Raw genomic sequence first — 21,410 nt, 5'->3', positions numbered from 1 at the left:
TGATTTTTGTGATAATTTTTTTTCAAACAAAGATGGAGGATCCCAGATAATATTCTCTTCTGGACTGACACATTTCTAAATAAAAAGTACTATTCTCATCTCACACAGATGTGAACTCACAGATAACATCATGTTTGTTATTCAACTCATAGACCAAACTCCCCCCTTCATGACAAACAAAAGAGATCACGGTCTGCAAAGTGTTATTTCTTATCAGAGTTGTGTTTGCGTTGCCAGTTGCCTTCTATTTTGGGTGAATCCATTGTACGGTGGGGTTTGCTCGGGGAATTTGAATGACTGTGGCTCCCGGGGGCCCGTTCTGCTCTTATCGCACGGGCAGGGTAACTCGCCACACCCTGTGTAGAGAAATCGCTTTACCCAGAACAGCGCGTGCAGGTTCTACAATGCCATGAACCGCTGCTAACTTTACACCACTGCAACACTGTAACCACTGCGCCATATCAGAGCGCTGCAGCAGTGCAGCCCGGGTCATGATGACCCAGCAACATGGATATATGTTACAGAGAGAAGAGAGAGTGAAGGAGGAAACCACTCATGCTCACCTTGGATGACCCCTGCGATAGCAGAAGTAGCATTACTGCTACAAAATGACCTTTGGAGTGCTAGCATAATCAGAACATGCACACACGCACACAGCAGATAAATGATTTTCCCAATAAAACACAAACAGAAAAGATACATTACCTGACTGCTCAAATGACAAACACTAACATTTTATTAAACACTGCTATTTCTTCATGAGTAGCCTTTCTTTATTTTTCATTATTTTAACGCCAAAAAATATTCTGACCAAGAGCGACTTGATTGAATGTTTTGTAATGAAGCTGATCCAACATATGCGGTGCCATTCTTTTGTTTACATTACTAAGGGCATGTTTTTATTCCCAAGCATCTGAAAATGTCACGTCAGCCAAGTCTAATCTTACTGCGTAACCCTGTATGCCCCAGGCCTTCATATCACATAACGTTGATGTTACATGTATTTATTGCTCCCTCTCAGCCTGATGTTGCTGATGGCAACACAATTTTTACTCTCAAAATATACTTTGTGATAAGTTACATTCAGGTGAGTAAGGATTATCTCTGAACTCATCACACTGAACTCAAGTCGCAGCTGGACGTGAACTAATGACCAGAGGGATCTATTTTAATTATTATTATAATTCTTTTTTTGCTGAAGGCTCCAGGGGCCGTCTTCAGTCAAATGAGAGAATGTGATGACTTGAAGCATGAAAAGCTGACGCCCCCTGCGTTCTGTCTGGCTGCCTTATCTGTTTCTATGGTTTCAATTACAGTACATATCTGAGAAAGAGAGACAGACGATGTAGTCTGCTGTAAGACAGTGCCAGAGTGATAATGAGCGCTCATTATGATCCATCATGTCTGGACATGGCTGTCCTTCCCCTATTGATTTTCTTCATGTCCACGGTCTTTCTTTTCAGTATGCCACTCCTTCTATCTAATTCCACTTTAACTGTCAGTGCTCTTTCTCTCCAAGGCATCCATTTCATGACCGTTTAATATGATCTACTTCTGTGCTCTAACCACAGAATTTATACGGCTTTAACCAGTGGATCCTCCTAAATTCTGGGGCTCCTCTTCCCTCCCCAGCATTATCCTTTTCCTCTGCCATTGTGCCCTCAATGTGACTGTCTGGCTTGCATTCTCTTCCAGCATCCTCAGCAGCACTCTCCCAGACTCCAAGGTCTTGTGAGCTGGTGCAAGGTCAATCGCACTGGTTGAAGGAAAGATGGCGAAAGAGCGCGAGCGAGAGAAGCCGCATGCTTCCTATCACTCTGTTGGATACGTGGCGGAAATGTAACATGGCTGTAAGAAGAGGAAGCTTGTCTTCGATATCACCATCAGCTCATGGTCATGTGACACCAGCATTTGCCTAAACAGAACAGCTTCTGACATGAAAAGCATGCCTGTTCATATTTTACTTTCTCTTGGTTATGAGTCACAAAACAAATCTGTTCTCAGCGCTGTTGAAACAAACCTTCACCTCTGCCGAAAAGCGCTAATTATGCTTAAAACCTGCCAATGATTTGCCCGATGGACTGTGACGGACGGAGCTTGGATGCGTCATGAGGTTTTCTTGAACACACAGAGAGGCTTTGTTATTAATGCATGTCTTAACTGACTTAACTTTTAAAGCATGTTGCTAACCAGGGCTGGTCTCCAAGTTGTCACTGTGACTAACTGCTAGAAACAACAACAAGAGGGTGTGAATAGAAATTATTAGTCCAGTTTGACATCGCCCAACAATAAAAGTCAGGAGTTACTGGATGCTTGAGATAACTAGTGAACATCTGCCCCGAAAACCAAAAGAAACAAACTGAGGCTGTAAGCCCCGAGCTCCTGTTTGTCCAGCTTTGACTGCAGAGAAAGAGGTTTCATCTCTTTAGGTTTGCTGCTGCTCACTAAAAGGAGTGGTTTCAGCATATTGACAGAGGTGGAGTCAGGGTGACAGTGTGCTGAGGCAGGTCATCACAGCGGAGGACGCTGGAGGAAATGCAACACCCCAGGCCTCGCTCCTGCTGCGGCTCCATGTGCTCAGAATATAGCATGTCAATACTGCCCTCTGTGACCTTTACGTGAACACGTACACACTAATGCATTTATGGACACGTGAGCGTGTTCTCCTCACCGTCTCTTGATCTGTTTCACACACTCACATACTGTCAGGCTACTGCTCTATACCACATGCATCCCTGAGTAAACTGCATTTCTTTTGATGATGGGACCTTTCATGTTGGTTGAGAGATTGAGATTGCGCATAGGAAGGTCTGCATAAAATGAGTTGAAGAGCAACAGCGCATTGCATTAAAAAGAAATGAAATGTGCTCATACTTTTTTGTTTCAGTTTGGTTTGTTATGAATAGTGATATATGGATATAATATATACTATAATATGGATTAAAACAGCTCACAAACAGCGGGATACTGCAAAAAATAGTCATTTCTTGCTTATCTGAGCAAGAATCTTGCTCACCATAGTTGGTATCGCTACTGACCGTCCTCAACGTCATCAGCATGAAGTCATCACCCCCTCACAACTATTAGTTTAACTGGCTTAAACGTCATCAGATTAAATAACGTGGTTCTGAAAGTGAGTCTTAGACTAGGAACGCATAACAAACAATGCCTATTGATTCCACAGAGAGCGAACCTCTGGAGACAATTAGATCTCTTGTTTAGCATACATGGACGAAGCTATGCAACCACACAAACACACACTGACAAGACACACAAATGTGAACCTTACAAAGCACACAAAAAAACGTTGTGTGTCCTGGCACAGAGTGCTCTTAAGCTGTGGTGAATATCTGACTGTCTGCAACACTGCATCTTTGTGTGTGCATGTGTGTCTGTGTAAGGATGTGGTGAAGTCAACGGACAGTGAGGAGGATAATGGCCAGCCTTATGGTTTAATGAGTGGCTCATTGGCTCACATTTATGTTGTCTGTGTGCTGAGACATTGTCAGGCTGATTTCCGCATGTATAGACAGTGACAAAATAAAGGGTAGTATGAATAAGTCCCAACAGGACAGCTATATTAGACGACGGTGAACCTCCAGCGGATGGAGTGAAGTCTTTACCATGTTGCACTGACGATGCTTACTAAGATGCTGTTTTTCCCCAATTTTATTTGCACACATATGTATGGATACTGGCACTGCTTTATTCTTCTGTAATCCCTTAAACAAAAAGGAAGATGTACACATACTTAAACATAAGTATCAGACCTATCATGTTAACATACAGCCATCTTGGGTAACTAAAATTAAGCAGAAGTTAAATAAAGTTGACATGGTAAAGTGTATTCTATAGATTTACATACAGATTTCTATGTATTCAGTGTCTAATCATGTATTTCCACAAGGTGCACACGGTGCATGTTCAGCTTCTCTATCAGCTTATTACATGCAAACATTCTTCGCCAGTGACCAATTTTATCTTCTGCATTACTTATCTGTATCATTTTCATTTCGTTAATCATTTCCATGGACGATGTGCCATGCCAACGCACCAACATCCACTAGCTTGTATTGAGGCCTGCTTCTAACATACCGAGGCAGACAGAGCCAGTGCTGTCACAGTGAAATAAAGAAAAGCTGGGTAGTGAGGCAGCTTGAAAGAAACTGCGAGTGAGAGAATGAGACTACTGGGGCAGGAGTATGTTATTAAACGTTATAGCCGTCTGTCTCGGCACCAGAGATGGGGAGGCTTAAGATGTCAAGGCTGTAAGCAGGAGCTGATGCAACTGGGGTGAAGAAAAACAAAGATAGTGTTGTGTTGATGATGATGATACGTGTACCTCTGGACAGAACCATAAAGACATAACTAGGTAGTTATTGCTAGCTCCAGCAACAGCAGCTTAGACAAGGTAGACGGAGTGTTTTTATAGTAAACAATTATCACTGGCTACCTGAAAAGAACAGAAAAACATAAATATTTGAGACCCAGCAGCGCCTCGAACATTGAAATCAATTTGTTTAGCTTAGCGTGGATGATGGCTTAAGTGGAGGGTGTCTTACTCAACCGAAGCTGAGTCAAACTGTTACTCAGAGGGGTTGAAATCTGGTCATAACACAGTAGGAACATACAGAGAAGCCCTCTAGTAATAAAGGCTTAACCTGTCAGCAGAGATTCAGCCATGCACATAATCCTGTCTGTAGGGCAGATCCTAGATCATTACCAACACACATAAATGAGGAGCAATTTGCACCTGACTTCTCACAGACACACACACACACACACACACACACACACACACACACACACACACACACACACACACACACATATATATATAAAACACTGACAAAAACAGCATGTTCCTCACACCTCTGGTAGGCAGAAATTGACAGTCTACCTGCAGCAGAGCCACCATGGGGGATTTTACAGAGTCTCAACAATACAATCTGCTCCACATCTGGCAATGTTGTGCATGCTTGCATGTGTGTATATACTTGTGTGTGTGCTACTGTCTGAGCCACCCTGAATCCCTCTAAGTCACAACAACAACATTCCTCATCATCGCCCCAACCACGGACACACCACCAAGAGGAAACCCAGAGAGGCGAGGCGAGGAGGGGTGGGCAGAGGTGGTGGTGAGAAGAGGGACAAAGAGGGGAGAGGAGGGAAAGAAGGCTAGAGTTTAAAGCCCTGAAGATCTTCTGGCTTTCGCATACCATATGTATTTTATCAGAGTCATGTCCTGCTTTTGTTTGGACAGTTTCTGGACTCTGAGAAAGAATGAACGAACTTCGAATTTCCTGTATTTGAACCGGACAAATAGCCAAATATATACGCACGTACGAAAGCGCTTTCAGTCTGTTTACCTTAGCATGATCCACACGGACAAACTTAACTCCTGAAAGACAGAAAAACCATTACAGGCTAACCTCACATTATCTCCCCGAAGCCCTCATTCAGTGAGAAACTACTTACTTTCACTCCAGTTAAAACATCGACAAGTTAAATCCCTCCATTTACCGGGTCTCCTTCTCCCTGTCTCTCTCTCGTTCTTGCCCCTCGTTCCTTCGCTCTTCAACTTTCTTCCTCTCTTGCAGTTACTCCCCCTCTGTCAGACGCATGAAAACACTCACTTAGTCAGACACACATACACACACTCCCACAGACAGAGTCACCCTCTCACACACACTCTCTCCTCCCGCGACCCGGAATGCTTGGCAAGATCCAACTGTACTGAAATACTGTGCTCACCATATAAGGTAGCAGCAGCTTCACATGTCACACGTAATTTACATGCGACGGGGCGGGAGTTTGCCCTACACAGCGCACTCACACACGTAGAAACACACACATACGCACATGCAAAGCCATGCTTTCCCCCTTTAGGCTGACGCAGCAAGGAGGTAAGTGAGAATCAAATTTTACCATTCTCCTTGTTAACCAAGCCCTGCAGGATAACTCCCAACATGTCCAATGTTGAGTCAGACGGACGGAATGAAAGCTGAGTGGGCGATCTATTGATCCTCTCCACTGCTTCCTGGAACAACCACGGCCCTCCAAACACACACACACGCACACACCAGCAAATTTTCTTGCTAACTAGCGCTACCCTCAGGAAGTAGCTATTGTGTGACTGTCTGCTTTGAGCCAAGAATGTGTCTTACTGTGTGTGTCAGTGTGTGTACGTGCAAATATGCTTGTGTGTCCATATCTATAAAACAAGACGTAACAAATAGATGTCAACCCCGTGCCCCACATACTGAACACACACACACACTCTGACACACAGCAGACACTAAGGCAAACAATCCCACTATCTCTACCTATGCTCCCATGCACGGGCTCTTACTTTGGAAAGTACAGACTGCAGCACACACAGGAGGAAAGATCTAGATAAAGCAATGAGACGAGGAGGAGGGCTACGAAAACCAAAGCTCTTACCTCTCACATTGCTCTCCAGTTTGTGTGTGTGTGCGCGCGCGCTTCCGCCTGTCGATTGACTCTTGTGTTTATGCGTGTGTTCAGACAGGCCGCGACAGCAGACCCCCAGGCACCGGCTGGACCATTCTCAGGCAGGCAGGCAGAGCGCAGCAAGGCAGAGCGACTGGCAGGAGAGAGGCAAGCGAGTGAGCGAGTGAATCAGCAGCGAATGAGTGGAGGAGCTGTGCGGAGCCGAGCACCAGAGTGAGAGAGAGAGAGAGAGAGAGAGAGAGAGAGAGAGAGAGGGAGAGAGAGAGGAGGACTGTTTGTGTGGTTGTGTGTGTGTATGTGCGTGTTGCAGCGTTGGCTGTGTGCGCTAGTGTCTCCCCTCCCCTGCCTCTTGAAGTGGCTGAGCTAGGCTGTGCTGAGCTTTGCTAAGACGGGCTGGGCTGTGTCTCTACTGACTCTCCAGCCTCTGGATCGGCTGTCTGCTGCCCGAGGAAAGTGGTGCTCGCTGGGTGGCAGTAGCAACAGCTGTGGAGGTGGCGGAGGAGGAGGAGGAGGAGGAGGAGGAAGAAGAGGAGGACGAGGAGGGAGCCCTGACTGCACTGGGCATACAGATCCTGCAGTCCCCTCTCCCTCCCTCTCTTCCTCGTTGAAGGCTGGCCACGCCCCCCTCACCCCCACCCCCTCTAAAACAACACCAGGAAGTGCTGCTTCAGTTACAGCAACACTGCCCTTGCCTTTCCAATGAAGCTGAGGAAGGAGAGAGGGAGGGAGGAAGGAAACACTGGGAAAACACAGCAAGAAGATAATGAAGGAGAAAATGATTAACTTAGAAACCAGGAGAGGCCAAGCAGAGTGATGAAGGGTGTTAGAAGTAAAAAGCTGTGAAAGTCAGACAGAGAGAAAAGGGCAAACGAGTATGAAACAATGGATTTAATGAGGTAAGTATGGATAAGGAGAAAAACAGCAGCTGGAAAGAATGAATAGTTTAAGGGGTGTGGAAGGAAATTTACAGGGAGTTTGCGACAGATTAGGTCTGGCTTCTGTGTGGATCTCCTTCTCTCTCTTTCATGCTGCCCTTCTGCCGAGGCATGCAACCCCCAGACACCTCAGCTCAGCCTCACACTTACAGCTCTTGCCCACACTATAAAAGCAGGACACACTGAACTGCACTAAATGAAACTGGACTACGCTAGTGCGCTGTTATATACATCCAGAGCAACGCAGAGTGTGTAAATACGACTGCTCGCAAGAATGCCGACCAGTGCAGTTTGGTTGCAGGTCTGCAACATATAATAAAAACAGATAACTGAGACAACACAGAGGCAACAACACTGCTGCCAACTCTCCTATATTGTTGTTGACTCAAGGCTTCTGCCGCCACAACCCCTTGCATCCAGGAGAAAAGCCAGAGAGGCGAAAAGGAGCCTCCAAGAATTTGATTTGGACCTGATGCTGCAATATCCGGTAGCCATGGAGATAGTGGCCTTGGCATCTGCGGGAATCTTTACAGATTTGGAGCCATGTGCTGACGCCAAGTTTTCTCACTGATCTCGCATATTGTCTGTGACTCACTTCATTTGATTGTGATTGTGGAGATCGTGCATTCATAACGCTGCCTACTGAAATATTGACAATAGCTTTGAAATATATTTTCACTTACAAAGAATACAAACTCTGTACAATGCAGCTGAATCCTTCACCAACATTTGTAGGGAGATGTGTGAACCTTTTCGTGTTACGTGTCTAACACTGTCCCACTGCAGTGCCTTTCCTATGTGAAACTGTCACAGCTGTCTTTCTGTTCCACCCTGTCCTCTGCTCACTGGACCAGTTTCTACTCCTGTAACGCTCTGTTTGATACAAAGCTGGTGATAAGTCATCTCTAATTTACACAGCCGGCCCTTAAACCCCAGGTGACAATCTGTGGTAGAGCCCTAGCTTCAGTGCTAACCTCTTTACCTAGCCAATATTCCGGTGCACTGTTCCAATGTACTCAGAGCTGACAGAACACATGTTGTATGCTCCAGTAAAAACAAAAAGTAGACACATATTTTTCTAAGACTGCCTATGAAGACAGTGCATTATTAGCTACGCCACGAAAGTGCATGCCTTCATCCATTTCCAACCATCATTCACGAGTGCTGGAAGGAGATCTGTTTCCAACCATGGAAACAGCCATGCTCAAACACATACAGCATGTCCTTTAGATGAGCTGAGCAATCTGTTTGACTGCTGATCAATGAAAGCAGCAGGTCCCTCCAACCTCCACATGGAGATTTACTTGACCCGTAATGAAGAAACATGGTGATTGGTGCTGCTCTGGGTCAATAGGAGACACATTAGCAGCGCCTCCAAAGATCTGGTCTCTCTGCTAAACTCAGACACTGACGTGGAATTTCCCCTCTTCTGCTTCAGCTGAGTGCATGCCAGTGCCTCTGCTGCTTTCTGTCTCTGCGTCCTTCCTCTGCCCTGCAAGGCCACATTTCCTATTCATTATCATTCTTTATTTGAGTCTCTTCATCACTTTCTCTCACATATGACTAAAGTTTAATTCCTTCAAATGTGCCCCGAAACAACCACAACCACGTTTCTATTTGTCACAACTAGCAGATCCATATTCCCCAGGTCCAATTAGAGGTAGGGCCAGATGGTTTGCTCATTTGGTTGAAATTCTGTTCTGCGTATAATTTACAACAGGAGCCTATTTCTCCTTTTCTGGTTCATTTTTTTGTGTGTGTGACTAAATTGAAATCAGACATGTATTTTAGCTTCCTGCTCCGCACGGCTCTCAGATAAGGGAACCCTGTGACCGCTGTTTGCTCGACGAGATCAATGAAGGCAGTAGAGCTGTTTAAGTATGAGCAAAGAGCAACAGCAATCAACGTACTGGGGTTGAGCAAACTGTTCACACATACTAATGTTAACCAACTGAAAACAGGAAGAGGTATGTGTGTGTGTGTGTTTGTTTGTGTGTGTGTGTGTGTGTGTGTGTGTGTGTGTGTGTTAAAGGGGAAAACCACCCGATTTTACACATCAAGATCAGTTAACTACTTATGCTACTCAGCATGTGAAAACAGTTATAATAATGTCTTCTTCTGCAGCCCTGCAGGGAGCTCTGTCAAGTCTGAGAAAATAACTCTAGTAATTTCATCATCCAGTTGCGTTATGGGAATTGCAGGATTCTCTGCTGCAGGACAGATTTTGCTCTTTTTTTTTCTTTTAATCTGTCTTTTGAAAGTGAAGTACTAAATTGTGAAAGAGCGGAGTGAAAAAGTGCAGAATATTCTAGAAACTTCTTCCAGTCTAATTTTCAACAACCAATCACATTAAAGGGGCTCTGTGTGACGTGTGTGTTGTGCGAGAAGCTGCTTGCTAGTCTATATCATACTTTTTTTTTTTTTAGCTAGATGTGGAGAAAAGCATGTTGACGAGGCTCTCAAGAACGTGTATAAAGTCACGTCCTGGACTGATGCGGTAAAGATGACGTGAGTTCTTCACAAAGAAATCTACAGTCTAGCAGCATTTAAAAACTTAAACAAATTGTCCACAGGCAACTGAGAGACACGTAGAAGTTCTCATTTCCAGTTACAATCTGCTCACATATGGCCAATGAAGAAGTGATTGATACATGTAAATTGCCACAAATTGCTCCATAGAGCCTCTTTAACCTTAAGTCAACACAGTCTGGCATGTGTGACCCCATGTGCCTCTGTCAAACAGTCAAATCCTAACCCTTCACCTTTGTCGACTCTCTTCTCTCCCTCCTCCCTGATGAACGCAACTTTCCACCTTAAGCTTCCCTATCATCTCAGTGCTCTGCTATTTCCCAGCCCTCTGTAAATGACACTGGCTGGCTGATGTGAACTCTCACTCCACTGAGGAAATGTCCCAGAGCTTTTGTGTGCCAAACTCTGACGGCTCATCTATCATCGAGGCCGCAAATACACATTACACTCCCATTACAGACCATCACAGCAACAACAGCAACAGTACACAGTCTTGCAGAAAGTCCCACAGCAGGGAGTTTCATTTAACGTCGACTTATATTATGAGCATTTATCGCTTATATTACACTTAAAAAAACAACACCTGTGTCATGATTTAGTTTAGAATACATAAAGTTCTCCCTAAAACAATGACGATATAAACATGCCACGCATTTCTAAAAATGTAGATGAAAGTGGAACAAGTTGTAAATGTGTGTATGTTGACAAATACCTCTTTCCTGGTGTGAATCTGCAGTCATGTGTCTCTGCTGCATATTTTGTGGTTTTTCTCTTAACTACTTTCCACTTTGACGCAGTGAGGGGAAGCAGGTGCAATTCAAGCTGTCGAGTTTGAAATATAGAGAGAGGAAATAGCACAGTGTCTTGTCCCCATCTGACACTATTGTGTGTGTGTGTGTGTGTATGCGAGTGTGTGTGTGTGCATGCACCATTCTAGCTTGAAGCTTATCTTGAAGATAAAATGAAAACGAATGGAAACACCCTTTTGCAAAGAGGGCTTTTACTCCAGCTTTTTCTGTCAAAATGTAGCCAGCAGATACACGGCTGCAGGCATTAAATGAACTCCCCTTGTGCCACAAACTTTTTGTAAACACTTCACAGTGCAGATGAACGAAGTTCTATGAAGAAGAAAACGCGGCAAATGTTACAGAGAAGCTTTCCATCTTTGTCAAGTATCAGAGAAACGTTTGTTTGTTGAAAAGAGAGAATCGTCACCAACCACACAATTATAAAGTCTCATTAAACAAATCAACAAACACTTAATAACACCAAACTTCTCTTAAAGTTATCAACAAACATGAAACCTACGACCTATTTTGCAACCAGCGAGCTTACCTGCGTGTCTGTCTATCGCTGACGTGCCACTGGGGCAGACCAAGTCACTTCAACGCAGGTCACGCTGCCGCGGAGCATTGTGGGATGAACCGACATCTTCACATCTCTCTTCCTGTACTCTCATCTCTCTCACTCTCATAATAGCACCTTCTGCTTGGCAACGGCCATACCGCAAATGTGGTCAGGTTTACAGCGAACCATCACTGCGCAACATCAAGTCTCCATGACAACCACTCCATATCTAATTTGCATCTCCTGCTTGCATTATCTACCGAAGCCAAATATGGTCACCTTGTTATTGTCCCCGCCTCTCTCTGCATCCCCCCCCCTTTTTTTTTAATAACTTCCTCTTTCCCTCCATTTTCACAACTGTGTGCACGCTCTTTGTGTCTAATGTATACACGCACACGCTGTGAACGAAAAGAGGAAGTGACTGTGACATTAGACCAGTTTGCCGCCTGAGAGATAAGCAGTGAAACCGCTTTTGTAAATCAGGAAGTGGGGGTGTTGTAAAGACTGCTGTTGAGGGACTTAAAAAAGAAAGGCGACTTTCATTATGTTATCTAAATCCTCCCATGGCAGGTACATAGTCAAAGGATTTCACTTACCCCCTAGGTTCTTCTTCTGCGAGGTTGGCGCGGGCATTTGGCCTCCTCCTCTTCCTCCCCCAAGGACTGTGTCTATCAAACTATCGCTGGAATGTTGAAGCAGGCCCCTGGAGCCCACACACACAGCAACACTCAGCAGCACTCAGCACCTGTCTCCGACTGCCAGTGCAGAGAAAGAGACACGGTCAATCACACTGGACAGCACAGCAAAGGGGAAACTGCAGAGGAGAGTGGGAGGGAGAGAAGCATTTTATCAGCAGAAAAAAAAAACAAAAAACAAAAAACATACTGAGCAGGTTCACATATTTGCCTTTAACAAAAAGGACAAGACCAGTAGCAGCATAATATGAGACCTATTTCAAAAGGTCTGAATGTTGCAAATATACTTGAAGCTTTTGATAACAATATACACAGAGTCGGAGAAAACGAAGATGATCTTCCAAGTTGATATGTCTTAAACCTTATTTCCAGGATTTTGGTGACTTTTTAGGCACAAAAACAAGAATAAGAAATGTAGTTAAACAAGTGAATCTGCACTATTCAGTGATACTTCACAATTCAATTTGCTGTTGAATATCTAGTGAAACAACAGTTGCAATGAAGTAACACCTGCATAATCTTTTCATGTTTCATTTCCTGAAAGATTAGCAGACCTCCTCCTGTCCTACCATGATGCAATTTTCTTTTTTTTTCTTTCCATAAAGCTGTGGTCCCCAATCTAGTGGTCTAAAAGCCCAGAAGAGCCCCAATAAGAATCTGAGGGATCACAACACAGCAGAGGCATTTTCAGAGTGTTTCACATTTGATTTTAATGTTTTCTTGTGCATTAGTGGATTCTTATTCCTCATCAAATCCCTCATAATTTAAAATTAAATAAAATTCATTTTTATTCCACACTCAGGCCATAGTTTGTCATGTGAGGTCACAAGTACAAATCTCATTTTAAGGGTTCAGGGGCTAAATACGTTGAGACTGCCATACAGAAACATTATGCAAAAACCAACAAAAGTTTATCATGTTGACTAAAGTTAATCTCTTAATAATTCATTGATTATAAAATGTTAAACATCACGAAATTTTCAGTTTTATTCATGTGTCTTTTCCCACTTACTTCTAATTTACCAAGAGACGCAGCCTCTCATCTTGAGGTTCCTAGACATATCATCTCTCCATCTGACACTTTAACTTACCCCGGCAGTGTCTGCAGACGCTCTGAGGAAGCATCAGAGGCCCTGAGCACCAGACGGCCTCCCCTCCTCTGGGCTGCGGGGCTGCAAGGAGTCGGGGGATTGGTAGTCAATGAAACCAGGCCTAATTTAGCCTCCGCTGCTCCACAAGCTGCCAGGAATCAGAGTGAGACTCCTTCCCTTTTTAGGGCTCTCTTGACACTGCAGTCTGCAAGTGGCACTACTGCATTCCTGGCTACACTAAGGAGCTGGAGAATGAGAGAGAGAGAGGTGACAGTCAATTATTTTCATTTTTTACTTATCATTTTAATTTCTTCGTAGGTCTTACAAAGTCATAATCTTGCACGGAGGGAAGTGTGTAAATATTTGAACTAAGCTCGTATTTATTGACATTACTCACACCGTGAGCTTATTAAACTGCCAGTTTGAACTCTTTTACAATCATCTTATCTTCACACCACTTTCAGGAGATATAGAAGCAGCTTGGTGTTGTAAACGTCTGAGACTCGTCGCCCACTGCTACAATAGCTTCCCATAAAGTCACACCAGTAATAAGGTGTGAAAATAAGACTAATCAGAGGGGTCTATACTTACACTATCCACTGAGCCAGGCCCTGACACTGTGTCACATAATCTTTAATAACCCTGCTCCGGGGTGTAACTAGATGCTACGAGCGCATTTTTTCTCCATCGTGATCTGGCTGATTTTCATGTGACCCAGAGAGAGGGGGAAACAGAAGGTGCTCAACTTCCACTTACATAAGATGTATATTTTTCTGTATTGAAGTTGTGTTTACTAAAAAAATGTCTTTTACTATTTTTTGGTGTCAATAAATCTTTGAATAAAGACACTTGGTTGACACATGCACTCAAAGATTATCCAGACAAAATTAATTAAAATTTAAACAGCAAAACGAAACCCGACATGTTGGTGAGAGTTTTCTTTAAGGACTGAAAAGTAAAATCGACACTTGGCAAAGCAGCAGTACTCGTGAGGATGATAGACACGTCACTATTTATTAGCCGTGGCAGCCAGTGTATTTAAAATAAATGGATTAGATGAGGATTACTCATTGAGCCGCCCCATCCCTGTGTCTTCCACTTGTGATATGACTGCACATGTATTATTGAAGTCAGTGATCACATAAGCCATGGTATGGAACACACAATAGGATTAAGTGTGGTGGAGAGATGAAGTCTCATCTTCACCTCCCACATCCTGTGGGGAGCACACAAATACATCGCTGCTGCTTTACTGGAAGTGTGTGGAATAACGATTCAAAATGACATAATCCCATTAGTCGATTCAAGGTCCCTGTCTGACCAGCCTGTATAATGAGCAGATAAAGCCTACTAGGGCAATTACCATTAGTAACTGTTTTTCTAAAGAGAATTATTCATGCCTTTTGTGTCATGGACAACTATTAATTCAATTAATCTCTCCTTGCACTGTTTTAAGGACCATCTGAAAGCTTTAATACATCTTTGGCTGTTAGTCAATCCCTTCACAAACTATTAAGATGGCTGTGGAGAGTTGTTTATCCTGCCTATCTGACTCCAGCCTTCTCACCTCCATATATAGTGCAGTTCTCTGGAAATCTTCGCGGCTCCTTGGAAAATCCTTCTACCATCCAACATCATTTACGTGAACGATGAGCTCAGCGACTGTCATCGCCCAAGCATGCAATTAGATAAGGAACTTCATAACTAGAGGCAATTAAATGACAAGTGACATCAATAAAACATTAAATTATAGTCTTCTCATGGTATTTAAGTTGCACCTTCAGATAACAGTCATTCATTCAGTGAGTCATTCAGTGTTACACAAGTGAATAAATGATAAACAACAAATTGGAAAGCCAAGTGGGTTGACTTAAAAAGTGGGGTTTTTAGCTCGGTACCAGTCATCAAACTTCTCTGCTAAATATTCAAATGCAAACCTGGGTTCCATTATGTCTTCCTAACTTCATTTGTTTGTTTTTATACCATGGAAGAGAGCAGGAATTTGAATAGAGATGGAACAGCAAAAGATTTTTTTCTGGGATTGCGATACACACACGCCAGATCAGTTGATCGTGGTGAATTTTCACTATCGGGGTAATCATGAGTATCCTACACACGAGTGACTAAAATTAGCGGTCTAGTATGTTAGGCGCAGTCCAAGAGTTTCCTGATGTATTTGGCATTGCCACAAGCAACTCCAGCAACTTTGAACTCATTCCAAATGGATGGATCGCGAACTAAAGAAAGACGGGAGATGAGGTTCCCACCTGCAGAACCTTCCAGAGGAATCAACCAACATCTCCAATTTGTACTAAGTATGTTTACTTAAAAAAGAGCTTTGTTTTAATGTCATTTAAGAGTTTTAGGCATACTTTTGATATTTGTCTGTGATAATATTGTGAATAGCAAATTTTTTTGGCAGGATAATCAAAAAGGTTTTATTTCGTCCCATGTTTAAGTCAATGACAAAGTTATATGTTAACAAAATTTGAGTTAAATTTGATTAAATGACAGCTACTATACACTACTATAGGCCATTTAATTAACCTGTAACTGCAGTATGCAATGCACCCTTTGGGTTTAAAGAAACATGCTATATTGTGCTATATCCACCCATTAAAGGATAGGTTCACATTTATTCTAGTTTGCCTTAAAGCAAAAGTCTGTCTCCCGAATTAACATTCAAAAAGGTTCACTGCTGTCATCATTCCTCCTGTTATTACTAGCCTTTAAATATCCCTTGAAAATTCAAAAAGCCCTCGCTTAGTCTAATACTAAAAGCCATCGTTGAACACAAACAAAATCCCAGACAGTGTTTATTATGGTATTACAAAATCAGTGATGAATCAACTACGCCTCTCTCGGCTGAAACTAAGTGCAGAAAAAGGGTTCAACAGCCAGACATATACATGTAGGTCAAAATCAAAACAATTTCTACATAGTACAAGACCCTCCACTTAGTAACATAGCAACCAGTGAACTCAACATGGCACCTATTGTAATTCTAAAACTAGCTTAGCACTGCGCCAGACATAATTATATCTCTCTTCAGCCAATCACATAAGCCTGAGCCATAAATAACAGGCTGCTCCCCTACAGAGCACCAGTCTGTGCCGAAAAGTCAACAAACACTTTCTCCGGTAGCGGCGCTTCTTGCTCACTACTGGATTCGTCTTGCTCAGATGAGGACAAACAGGGTGGGGGAGGAGAGAGCCGCCTATAGGTTTACAAAAAGACAGGCCTGAAAAGAGTGAGAGATAGAGAGAGGAGAGAGGAAAAGAAAAACAAATGTAGCCTGTGATTACTGAGTCATAATGAAGGCTGTTGGATGGGACTGTGGCTATGAGCTATGTCATTAAGAGACGGTGCCGAGTGGCTGGAAAACCTGCAGGTCTCTATTTGAAACTCTGGCATGCTGGAAGACAAGGACGCATAGCAGGAAGTCCTTTCAACTGGCCTCTTCAAAGTTATTACACCATTTCACAAATATTACACTAATAATCTCAATGGCAGAAGCTTTCTTGTAAGCGGCAGTGGCTCCACTTTCAAGCCTTATTACCCCTTGTGTGTTTTTGCCAGACAGCTACCACAGCGCTCTGTGAAACAGCTTAGTCTCCGGGGCCTTATATTTAGATTTAACGACCAATATTGAATTCTGACCCAAGATATTTCCACCAGGGTGATTTAAGGTGTCACCTCGATGGGGCAACAAGTTATGGCCGCAATTACGATCAGCTCACATGACATCACATGGCTGGAAGAGGACGTTTGTTCCCTGTGGGTGATGAGAGATGGGATTAAAAACGTGTCTGACATTGCTAACATGGTAGAAAAGTAGCAAAGCACATGTTTTACTAAAGGGATTTGACAATTTATCTAACCCCTTAATGTCATATCATCCTTGTCATTGTGGTGACAAGTCACGATGACAAGATGGACACACAATGACTGAGTGGCTTGTGAAACATCAGTGTCAGTTCTGTCTAGCTGCAAGGCTTTTTGACACACACTCGGTTTTTTTAAGGTATGTGATCTTATCAGCAGAGATGCCAATGAATCAAAATATGTCATCTTGTTACATATCCCCAGAGATATGTAAACATGACTGATAGAAGTACCATGAGACATCCTTGGCATGTATCACATAATAAAAGCAGATGTGACCTAATTTCTCGTGCGCTCCTATGCTATTTATTTTATTTAGCACCTCTCCTATGGGGAGTTGACACTTTCTAGACTTCGGCGTGACATATCCTGAGTCATAGTCTTATCCCTGTTTGTGAAATATAAAGATGACGTCAGTAAACATCTTGACTGGGATTAGATCAGTATTAGCCTTTAAATGAATGTCTCACCCAGGCATTTTATATGTTGCCACGATGTTGTTAAACAGGAAGTTTGCCAATTTCTAACCGACTTTGCATCAGTACAACATTTGTTGTACATGGCAATAAATGACACAAAAGACGCCATCTAACAGATTTAAGGACTGTTGTATCAAGTACAGATTGTACTTCCAGAATTTTGTAAATGTCTAAACTTGGCAGAGTTGACAAACTATAAACCAAGATTCTGTTACCACACTACCTATTTCTGGCTTAAAACGTTTTCAGAAACATATTTCTAGTGTAGTGTCTAGTCGCAATAGCAAAAGGTTGTGAACTAGAAGAGGCACCGTATATTTCCTGTATTGTGAAAACTTGGGCTGAAAAAATTGAGAAACAAGGCAGAGCTGATGAAATTTTAACCACAAACTTGTTCATTATCTATGTTTTCAAAAACATCTTTTAGTGGACTGTTTTGCTGTAAAACAATATTGTTTGTCACCATCCAGTCGCCATATTGTTTCCTGTTTCAAAATGGACCACAAAATAGCACAGCCAAACTGACATTTCTACCAAGGCCCCTTTTCTCTGTTTTCTCTGGTCATGTAGCACCAATTTTAAAATTATTTGTGTCTTTCTGCTGCACAGCCAGTCAGCCAGCCCAGTTTTAAGCTTTCCAGTGGTAAAATACTTCCTTAACCCTCTGACAACAGCTGCACTCTTCTCCACTGCATACCTGTCATTTTTCAGATTTTACTCCAAGAAAAAGGCCAGAATTAGTGAACAGTACTGACCTGTAAAGCACAAGCATCAAAATCAAGATCTTTGAACTGTATCACTAGGATCTTAATATTATCATATGATTATACATTATTCACAGGTTCTTCTTACTATATTTACAGTAAAAAATAAGTAATTGATTGGTAGCTGATAATTAACACTGTCTGTCATAGCCTAAAAATCAGAATACATACATCTCCTCAGTCTCTTTATGCAAATCTGAAGGACAAAAGTATTCCTGTCGCGGTGAGGAGACTGCGTGATGCTACAGGCACAACAGTGTGACCCCTCTCTCAGCTCCCAGGACGTTTTCTTCAAGCCTCCCTATTGGGATTCTGGTAGCCTACATTCCCTGCTTCAAGGTCGGCAGCAGTGGCAAATTAAATTACTTGTCCTGTTTTGTGGTGTTGGCGCCGGGTCAACAGCGACTTGGCTAAAATGATGAGTGCAGGATTCTGAAGGGAGCTGCGTTTGTCCTGAGCCTCTGGTGTCATGTTTGCAAAGCAAGTAGCAGCGATGAAAAGAGCTGAAATCAAAAGCAGTGTATTAAATTCTGCTTCTGTAATCACTTGCAAAAAAAAAAAAAATCAATTACCTCTGCTTTCGAATGCACCACTTTGTACTGTTGTCCTTTGGGTTTACCCTGCTGCTGGAGGATGTCATGTGTTTGCACATGGAGTGAAGCTTCAGTACATTAGGCCTAATTTTGTTAGTCTCACACCACAGCACACGCCACCTGCTGGGGATCCTGGGTATGATATGTGGTAAACAAAAGTAAATGTTTAGTTCGTTACTAATGCTTTTGTTATTGCTGTTGAAATGGAAGCCACTGTGCCCCCCAGTCCTCCAATTTAACATCACTTCACAGGGACATCTTTCACCCAGCAGAGTCCCCATTTCCACGATCACAATACATTTCTGTCACATAGCCTGTCAGAATCTCGTGGTAGCTGTCTGTACTGCAGCATGTGGAGTTTATCTCTCAGTCTCTGAGCAGGCCGTTATCAGCAGACAAACAGCTGAAATACCACACTGTGAAATGGGTGGAACTTAGAGTATGTAATGCCAGGTCAAAACACCACACAGGAAAGCAGGTGGCTTGATATTATGCTACACTTATCCTCATGTGTGTCACAGCTGTCTCTTTGCTACGTCATCAAACGAAACGAGGACTTCACACATCACCAAATAAAAGAAATAGATGTTTTTTTATCCTGCCGCTATAGAAAGAACTAGAACTCACATTGTGCTTGAAATAAGGAAACGCATAGCCTTTTTTCAACTGATATGTATGTAACTCTGTAAGTAGAGCTGAGATGTAACTGAGTATAAATACTTTGGTTCATTTTGACCTAACCTTTTATCACTGTCTCCTGACTGACTAATCAATCTACGGGGTTTTTCCACTTTGGCTGCTGTGCACAATGTTCTAATTCATCAGATACTACTTCACACATCCATGTACTGGTTAATATTTATACAATAGAATCCTTTATAATTTCATGTTGACTGCATGCAGGAATGTCCATGTGGTCTAGTTTATACTGACAAACAGAGAAATGGAGATTTGCATATCTGAACACAAAACTGCAAAACACATGCAAAACACGTTTTGCTATTTAAATGTTTTATTCTGTTATATCCCCATTTAATTGTTTCAATGTTTGCATGTTTAAAAAAATTCAAACAATCCTCAAATTACATTTTATGAGGTTTAAGCCATTAAGATGGCTCAATATATTTAGTGTCATTGTAAAATGTGCGTAAACCTGTTTTTTGACTGATATGTTCTCGTACGATACAATCTAGTCCCTGTCTCTACAGACAGCTGTCCCAGACTGCAGTAACTGAAAGCCAAAACTCATTAAAACTAGGGTAGAGTGCAGTAACTAAAGTAAAAAGCAGTCTGCTTGGGTTTTTGGTTGGATTTTGTGGTAACTGCAATTTTTACATATTCTTTAGACAAAGCAAGATTGAATTTAGAAACTCTGTCATGAGATTAAACAGACGTTTAAAAGTTCAAGTCATAGGCAGTTTTGTAGGGCAGAATTGTTCTGCATTATGCAAAGGCTAACCACGGTTCTGCAGCATCATTCAAGGGAGGAAGAACAGATAGATTCTCACCCTGTTCTAGAGGTGGAGACATTATCAACTCACTGCTCTGCAGAGAGGCATATTAGCTTCACACTCTTAACACAGTGGAGCCCCTTGGCCTAAACTGAGAAATTAATTTGTCATGATTGCTCTAGTGCTTGTGCTGTCTGTACTTCTATCTTTTTCACTTAATCAATGTACTCTAGTGTCTGATGTGGTGTTAATGCATAAGATGTGGTACTTGACCACTGACTATTGCAACGCCCATCTTCAGATCCACTATCCAATACATCAGCAATCACGTTCAACCGATTATCTGATGACTATCGTTCACAAGTTCTAGGGTGACTATACTGTCTATGTCTTTGTTCATTTTGACTCTGATGAAGACATGGACGTCAGTTTGCACACTTAAAGACAGCAAATAAACGAGTGTGCTCCAGGAAGACTGCTGTCATCCAACTGAGAAGCAGCTGATTCAGCAGCATACACTGCTTGAAGATGCACAGAGAACCTTGTTCCACTGAGCCTCATGAATGAATTCAGAACAATGACTCTACAATTAGTGCAAGATACTATCCATCTGCAAAGAAGATACAGCAAAAATCTCTGACATCCTTGCAATAATATGCTTTCACATGTGTCTGTATAGATAGCATCATATTAACAACAGTGTTAACTTCGTCTGCATTATCTCCTCAGAGCATCAACTATTCTTTGTATTACACTGTTCATTTTTTTTCTTTATATGCTAAGTCTGCACCAGTATCCATGCCATACACTTATACAGATATGACAAATGCAACCAGAAGAGGTCTGTAAAAAAAAAGAAAGAAAGAAAAAAAGGAAGGTTTTTCTGCTTGGAGATAGGTTTCTATTTAAACATGACGCTAGGACACTAGAGAGCAGCAGAGCAGCACCGACCGCCACTCACTGACTCATACCATAATCACAAAATACCATATATGATGTATAAGTGCTCTTACAGTAGAGTTAAAATCCATATTTATGAGTATGAGTTTAACAGTGTGTGTGCAGATTAAATATGTGCCAATCTGTCTGCGTTAGCCTTCATAATGCAGCTATCTGTGTGGAAACTGAGAGGTCTGTTTTGACTCATGTAGTAAACAAATATGGGGA

General features: G+C 42.4%; 1 protein-coding gene across 16 annotated transcripts in view; it reads right to left on the bottom strand.

Moving 5' to 3' along the window:
• Positions 1-21,410, bottom strand: part of mbnl1 (muscleblind-like splicing regulator 1) — a 56,439-nt gene that overhangs the window by 33,836 nt on the left and 1,193 nt on the right. For 5 of the 16 annotated variants that reach the window (XM_037083990.1, XM_037083998.1, XM_037083996.1 and 2 more), the window contains exon 1: positions 5,479-5,608. The gene's annotated coding sequence lies outside the window, so the exon portion shown is untranslated. Of the gene's footprint in view, positions 1-5,478; positions 5,616-5,928; positions 5,947-6,444; positions 6,582-11,273; positions 11,511-11,881; positions 12,041-13,071; positions 13,317-14,638; positions 14,729-21,410 lie in introns of those variants that run through there. The other 11 variants (XM_037083978.1, XM_037083986.1, XM_037083994.1 and 8 more) reach the window with 7 other exon arrangements.

This window comes from Acanthopagrus latus, chromosome 21 (genome assembly GCF_904848185.1).
Source record: "Acanthopagrus latus isolate v.2019 chromosome 21, fAcaLat1.1, whole genome shotgun sequence".
NCBI classification, from domain to species: Eukaryota; Metazoa; Chordata; class Actinopteri; order Spariformes; family Sparidae; genus Acanthopagrus; species Acanthopagrus latus.
Note: the sequence above shows the minus strand (reverse complement) of the source record. Positions and strands in the feature narration are given on the sequence as shown.